This window comes from Vidua chalybeata, chromosome 5, assembly GCF_026979565.1.
Source record: "Vidua chalybeata isolate OUT-0048 chromosome 5, bVidCha1 merged haplotype, whole genome shotgun sequence".
NCBI classification, from domain to species: domain Eukaryota; kingdom Metazoa; phylum Chordata; class Aves; order Passeriformes; family Viduidae; genus Vidua; species Vidua chalybeata.
The window spans coordinates 23,243,457-23,250,668 of NC_071534.1; the positions used below are offsets into that span (position 1 = coordinate 23,243,457).

Genomic DNA, 7,212 nt, shown 5'->3' on the forward strand with positions numbered 1-7,212 from the left:
CTGGTAACACCCAAAAGGACCTTTAAGGTGCATGGGCTCATTACACTGGACTTTAAGCAAATAAAAATGAGACAAGTTATTTCCTTAAAGGTTTACAGTCTCAGACATCTGAGGGTTGGAATGACCTGATAAGCCAACTCCCATTTCTCTTCAGTCTTAAAACAATTTGGCAGTTGTCTACTTCTTGCTCTGTTTTCTAGAGATCCTAATCACTGAGAAACGCAGTGGATACTTCATTAAGGTATTTCCTTTTTTACGTCATTTTCTGCTCCTAACCTTTCTACATCTGTCTTCACTGCATAATAATCCTCATTCTCCTTTCTCCTATGTGTTTTCTCCTTTCTGGCACACAAAGCCCACTTTTATCCAGGCTACATCTTGTGGTATCTTTCTAATTCTCTTCTCAGTACAGTTATGCTAATGAGAGTTTCACTGCACTTCACAGAATGACCTGGTTCATGAGCTGAGTCCTATCTTCAGCTATAAATATTTTAATAGTGACCAGATAGTGACCAGTACACAGAAGGTCCCACAACAGGGGTGACAGGTTTCTGCTGTCTGGGAAATACGTTTGTCTTTGAAAACCCCTGAGTTACAGCAAAAATTGTCAGATCAGGTAAAATTAAATAGCTCCTATGATGATAAACCTAAGTTCTGTGCTTAATTGTCTTTTAAAACAAGGGTTGAATCATTTAGCCCAGCCTCAAAAGATTTCCTGCAATACTGGAACAGCATTGCTCTATGGAAAGTTTACAGAGTTGTTATTTTCTTTGTCTTGTTCTAAATACATTGCAAAACAAAAATACTCCCCAAATCCCCCTCCTTCAGCCTGTTCTCCACAAAGCCAATTCACCTGAAGCATTGAAATTGCTGTCAGTAGGAAGCAACGATGATGTACTGCAAAATACCCAGCGACTATAACCAGGTAAGAGCTTCTTTTAGTGGGCACACACAACTGAGACACTGTAGTAGCAGCCCGTAATAATTGTCACTTCTGATCACCATGGGAACCAAACAGAGGTCTACTTTGCAGAAAACAGATCAGCAGTGACTCACTGACTGCTTGGGAAGCATGATTATTGAGAGTTGCTAGACTTGTGTGGGTGACAGGGAATAGTGATGCCATTTCAACCATAGTCCCATACAGCAGAGTCTCCTCTGCCAGACATGCAGGATGAAAACAAGTAAATTAGTACTTTGTCTTCATTAGAGACAAATTTCCCCTTTATGATTTTCTGCAGCTTCAGCCACATGTGGACTCTTTGCTAGGAAAGGATTTAATTTCTAGTGAATGAAGTTCTAACTGAGCTCACACTGGCTTTTACCAGGTCTTCTGCAACTCTCTTAGTGACAAGATTTAACCCTTGAGCAACACAGAGGCTTAGAGTTGTCACATCACCTGAACTACACTAGGATGTGTATAGCACATAAAAGACAGTATTTCTGTCTGGACTATTCAGAAACTGAGAAGTTGAGCCCTTACAACAAAGCTTCTGCATTAAGTAGAAATCAAAAATAAATGCACTGTCTCATTAGCATAATTCAAAAGAGAAGCTGTCTTTGAGGTGAAGTAGTTTGCATGAGACCAAAATTTGCAATATAACGTATTTTGAGTGTTTTTCAGCTGGTCACAGACTGTAGCTTCAATCTTAGGCTTTCCTACTCCAGAATTTTTCAACGTTCACAAATTCAAGCATAATATTTCTGGGCTGCCAAAGAATTTCAGATCAGAGATTCTGAGATTATAAAGTCCAAATCAACTCTTTGCTGAATTATTTCCACTGGCTCCTCACTCTGGCTGGAGAAACAGTAACCACTGCAAGGAAAATGGTATTTACAGCCTTAACATTTAGATGTTTATTTTTCACAAATGGTAATGCAAGATGTTTTGATAAAACTAAAGTATATTCCTTAATAATAATTCTGTCATTCAATGGCTCCTTGTGTTCTGTTCTCAGTTCTCCCATTGAACCGTCATTTGAGTGCCTAAATATTCTCCAAGGATGCCGTCACATGCACATCTGGCAGCTGGCATATAGGGCTCCTTTTCTGTTCCTTCTCCTAACAGAAATATTCATAGATTGTAAGTTTTGAAAGAGCAGATACATTCATTTCTCCATGAAATGACATGTGCTTTTATTAACAAAGGCTGCTCACCATAGAGGACTTTTCATGAGCAGAAAATCAGTTCCTTAAGTGGAATTTGGCCAGGACAGAATACAGCATCCTGTCACACAGTTTCTAGATTCATGGATCTTTGGGGAAAAAAAAGACAAGAATCTGCAAATTGAAGACAAGGGCATGGCCCTAGCTCTTTAGTTTGATGGCACAGGCCTGTATAGCATAAATGAATGTATGTCTATTTTAGAGGTTCCAGTCTGTGATGCTGCACATTTGTCAGTTGGTCAGTAAACTTTTGAGATTAAATGATGCAGAGGAACAAAAATATTAAGAAACCAATATACCTCCCACACATTCAGAGGATGAAACATTAAAAGACCAATTCTGGAAAGTGCTCCAAGCTTCTCTGTAGCTCTGCACAGGAAAAACAAGCAATGATGTGAACCAAAGAAAGTACCCTTTGCAACTGTCCCACCACCTTTTTCCTCCCTCTGCCCACACGTGGGGCTTCAGATGTCAGTAGCAGAACAAGTGATGTTGTAGTTTAGCCCTGTCCATCTTTTTGATGATTCTTCCCAGCAACTGAAGGATAGAAGTGGATAAACAACCAGGTTAATTACTGGCATCTGCTGTTGGCTTTTTGAGCACAAGCTGAACGCTGATGTAGCCTAGGATGACTAGTGCTTTTTCTGCTTTGGGAAAGACAATCATGATCAGGTCAGGCATGGGTCTAATTGCTTTGTACTAAATAAACTTGTGCTATGCAAACCATTTTGGCCATTTGTGGAACATGGGAAGTGGAAACTACACCCTCATGCTATAGTAAGCAGGTAGGAAAAAAGCCTGCATGTTTATCACCCAGGGCTGCTTGAGTCCTCACCAGTCTGGCTTGCGAGAACAAGACTCTGCAGATATAATAATCTACAGACTTTCATTCATACTGAGAGATATTTTAACACCACATCTTAATCTTCAAGCTTTTTCATCTTGGTTTCAGGTCGATGGTCAAGAATGAGATGCGTGTTTGTCTTGAGGAGCTGGAAGCCTGAAATCATTGATAACTCAAGTAGCAGATTTCTAGAGAATAGTAATAAATAATGTCACAAATAATTAAAAGAGGACAAGCAAGGAATACTTTTAAATATCTCTTTTTGCAAGCCTCACATCAAACTACCACTATATAGAAGTGAAAGCTGCAAGTTACTGGAAATCAGTCAATGGTAGTTCATTGGTAGTAACAGGTATCAGTGAAAAGGGCAGGAATTCACAGCAGCTTATTTCTTCAGGTCCAAATTTTCTGGTTTGCTGTTTTCTTTTGATTTTAAAAGTGGTCATTAATATACAGTAATATATTAACATGGTGCAGATTGGGGCTTTTTTTTTTTGTTGTTTATTTGATTATTTAAAGTGTATGGTGTATCAAGTCCCATTAAAAAGAGTTTGACTAAAGAATAATGCAAAAGGCTTTAATAGTTTAAATACTCATTCAGCCATCTGTAAATGTACAATCTGTTTTATGTTCTATGTGAAACTTACAATTGCTGTTAATGAATTTTAAAACCTGAACAATTTGGTAAAGTAGTAATAACACTCATTCTGTTTCAATTTGCCATACTGAGATGCTTACAGATGAGACAGGAATACAAAACTCTAATAGCAATCAAAAATCCTCTACAGCTCAGGAGGATGCAGCACTGGAGTTTAGTCCCACTATCTCTGAAAATACTATCACTTTATCCTTATGCAAGGACATATTATTATTACATGGAATGGAACATATGATAGTTTATTTTGTTAGTATTTTTTTACATGTAATGCTTTATAAAAGAGATATAGCTGAAGTAAAATATAAACAAACATGTAAATAATACAATGAAGTATATTGTTCTTATTCAAATCAATTTCCTTGAGCAATATCTTTTTACAAGGTGAAAATTAAACACTAATATTTGTCTCATGGTATAAAAGGGACAGTAATAATTATAAAGAACCTTATGGTCTTAAGCTTGTTTCATACTATTCTTAATATTTCACAGCAAAAATATTAAAATTTGCAATATTCCCAAAAAGATGCAAACTTGTCAAATATATTACTCTGAAGTAAAAGAACAATTAATTTACAGGAACCTACCATAGAAACTATTGAGTGGACAGTGGTGATGGTTTTCTATATAAAATCTATCAAACTTGTTGGAGGAAATATACGAAGCATAGCTGATAGCTGATGGAATCTGCAATATGGCCACAGAGAAATAAGTTGCAGATCATCAAAGTTAGCTTTTGTGCAGAAACATCCACCATGTTTCATCTTTCACTGGAGAACAGCAGGAGGTTTCCATAATGCAACTATCATAGGAAACAGATTGAACGCTGTACTTTAAGCTTTACCCGTAGCTGGAACTTGCAACAGTTTGGATTTTTTGGTGCTCTGATCTCTCTTGCACTCCAGAAGGCTGTGTAAATATCAAAATCTTCAGCACAAGGACAGCTCTCTCCAAAGCACTGGCAACTGGTCTTAGTAGACTGTTCAAAGAAAAAAAAGGAACAGATTTAGGTAGACTGGTAAAGCAATAGTGAAAAAGCAATACAGGAACATTCAATACATAACTGGAGAGCTAGGTCATCACTAGAAGCTGAGAGATTTGTAGTCCATGAACTGCAGACACACACGCACATAAACTTGTGGAACTCAGAGGACCCTTTGCAGATTTGAAGCTGCTCTTCTGTGTAAGACTTGAGTCAGCAGCTAAGCTCTGATCTTGCATGAATGAAGGCAAAACACACTTTCAGCTATTTTAAATAGCAAAAAAAAAAAAAAAAAAGTCAAGTGATTTATTCTATCCAGCCTCAGGCATTCAACTAAAGCACCTAGACAAGGACCTAAGTAACTCAGACTCTGTTCATAAACCACAGATGGAAAGCTGCAATCTCAAGATGGTGCTTGAGCCGTGGCCTGGTCAAGGGTGATGGTGTTTCTAGTTTAGACATCTCAGCCAGGTTACTGAAATTAGCTGTGAAGACCTCCTGAAGTTCTCCCTGTTTAAGATTGCTCTTAGGAAAGTTCTGGAGCTTTAAGCACTCATGTAATAAAGACACTTATTATATGTGTTCTGCTCTACAAAGCCTTCATCCAGCACTCAGACCAGTCAAAACTGTTTCTGGCTCTTCACCTAAATTAGGAAAGGACTCTGCTTCTTATGGAAATTGTTGGCAGCTTAATAATTTTCAGTTCCCCACTGGCTAGACATCAAAACAGTTTCCTATCAAGATTTGTCAATGTTTATTTAGTTCAAGTACTGAATGGAAATTTGGTTTGTTTTTATTTTTTTCTGCAGATATGAACTTATAAAGCATTTTTTAAAACTTAGTCAAAATTCTTCACTCAGGAATAGAGCCTATAAAGCTTCAGTATCCTATTATAGCTGTTGGAAAATGAAGCCCCCACAGATACTTCCATAGCAAGGGGAAAGCTCCAATACATTACTTAGTGGGTGACACACCATGGTCCTCAAGGTCTTTCCAAAAAAGGAGATGTTTTCCAACTGCAAAATCCTCATTCCTGGAAAAATCTTTGTCTCTGCAGATGCTGATCTAAGCACTGCTGATGTACCTCACCTCTTGTGGGAGGTCTGAATACCACTAAGGACATTTGACTTTTATTTGCTCCCAAATGAGCTAATACAGCGTTTCTTTGCTTCTCAATTCTCCCCAAGAAGACAACTTTACTACTGCCTAATTTATATCTGTACCCACTGAGATGTGGTCCCTGGTCCAGTTTAGAAGTTATGATGCAGCTGGAGATGTAACTTGGTGGTTTCTCAGACCAACTTAGAGCATCACAGGGAGCATTGCTACCTTGTTCTGTTCAACAAATGCATGCCAAGCACATAAAGTTAATCAAAACATACTGTACCTCAGGCTGTTTGCATCTTGATGTCTTTATTTCCTTCTAATCTTAATTAGAAAACGAAAGACAGAGATGATTAAAGTCTTGAAAAAAGAAACCAAAAACATGCAACTAAGTTAGTACTTTTATTTTGCTTGCTACTTTTATTTTGGTTGAAAGTGTTACTGTTTCTCATTTTCTTGTTTTACAGCAAATTTTGGAAGCACCAGTCAGTGATTAAACTCCGTGCTGTACATATGTGACAGCAGCATTTTTTTGAGCTAAATCAAAAGAACATTACATTATTTTGTAATTACATGTTTGTGACTTGTCAATTAAAGGCATAGCTATAAATCTAATGCTTTTTCCCACTGCTCAAAAATATAACATGGAAAAGAAATAGTTTCTGCTGGGTTTCATTTAAGAACAGAAATAAACCTGAAAGCAAGCACTTACTGTTATTACTGGAATTTACCACAATGCAAGTAAATACCTTCAAAACTAAAAATAGCACCAGGGCCCTGCAAGTGCATCTATCACAGCCTCTTAGTCTTAACAGGGTTTTGTTTTCTTTCCTTTCAGTTCACAGAGCACTCAGAGAGTGGAGAATATGTTCAGAAGACCATGTACCTACACTGTCAGTACCTGCTCTAGGATCCTTCTGCAAAAGCGTGTTAAATTTTAAATAAATGGGAACAATCCCTTTGACAAGTGTAAATAGTCCCACAGCCTTAAGAGGCTTCAAGGCTAGCCAGACTGTCTGAAATAATAATTGATTTTTAAAGGACATACATCCTACTAGATGAAATGTTCCCCATAAAGCAGAAGAAAGTAAATCCACAACCTGCCAGTACCTTTGGGTGCAGCTTTTGTCTGACTGGGAGCCATGGCAGCCGCGTCCGACGGCAGGCCCACGTACACCCCGCCGTAGTTCCTGGTGGAGAAACAAGTACAGGCGCATCAGAGCTCAGCTGGGACACTTCTCCCTGTGAAAGGAGCTGGTTTTTTCACTCAAGTTCCTGATGTTTATCATGAGATCTCAGCTCTCTTGTGACAGTAATAAAGCCCACCTGCCCAGCTTCTTCTGAGTATATCCAGCTGAGGACAGAGCTAATCTGACACTGATGTTTGACCAAAGCACCACACTTCAAACAATGCGCATCAGTTAAATAGCACTTTGACCTCATTAATAAATGCAACCTGCC

General features: G+C 38.2%; 1 long non-coding RNA gene across 1 annotated transcript; it reads right to left on the reverse strand.

Annotated features, from left to right (window-relative positions):
• Positions 1 to 3,566: 3,566 nt before the first annotated feature.
• LOC128788259 (uncharacterized) lies at positions 3,567 to 6,078 on the reverse strand. Its single transcript, XR_008431009.1, has 2 exons — positions 6,035 to 6,078; positions 3,567 to 4,644 (listed from the first exon to the last, which is right to left on the reverse strand). It is a non-coding gene; the product is annotated as an uncharacterized LOC128788259 (long non-coding RNA).
• Positions 6,079 to 7,212: the final 1,134 nt, after the last annotated feature.